The 637-nt window shown below is 32.0% G+C and overlaps 1 protein-coding gene across 1 annotated transcript in view; it reads right to left on the reverse strand.

Moving 5' to 3' along the window:
• Nucleotides 1-202: 202 nt before the first annotated feature.
• Nucleotides 203-637, reverse strand: part of LOC119581757 (proteasome subunit alpha type-3-like) — a gene marked incomplete in the record, with an annotated part of 9,999 nt that continues 9,564 nt past the window's right edge. The window contains 1 exon segment of the mRNA XM_037929890.1: nucleotides 203-637.

The raw sequence follows: 637 nt of genomic DNA on the forward strand, positions 1-637 counted from the left end.
CCTAATCTGCAGTAACTTCTATATCTCTAGTTCTTCTCCTCTTTTTGTAGGTATTATGAAATGAATACCACAAAATAATAACATCAAAATATCTGTCTTTGTTTTTCTCATGATATATGATTGTGGACAAATATATCACGGATGAAAACGTAGATGGACTTTTACATTTCTCATTCTCAAAAAGGTTAATAAAAATTTCTAATACTTATTAAATTTATTCATTCACACAAACAGAAAATAGTGTTTTATCTTAGCATGATCTGACTCCCTATCCTTATAACCAGTGGAGAATTCCAGCGGTTTGAAATATCAATTCCTTTTGAAGATCAATAGGCCATAAAAACATCTAATTTCATGCAACCAGGAAATCAAATGCCATTCATGGATGATTCTGAACAATTCAATTGATAGATCACTCTCCCGCAAGGATTATGATCCCAAATGCAAGACATATTCTATGAGGGTATATCATTCAAAACGATCTTCAAATTCACAAGATTTTCTTATAAAAGGGGGATGTGTTAATACAAAATATTTTATGTATGGGGTAACTGTTTATTTCAGCAACGACCAAACAATTACGTACCCAAGACTCCATCTTGTCAGAAATCTTGTTTGATATCACCCAAGTCTTCAC

This window comes from Penaeus monodon, chromosome 15 (assembly GCF_015228065.2).
Source record: "Penaeus monodon isolate SGIC_2016 chromosome 15, NSTDA_Pmon_1, whole genome shotgun sequence".
NCBI lineage: Eukaryota > Metazoa > Arthropoda > Malacostraca > Decapoda > Penaeidae > Penaeus > Penaeus monodon.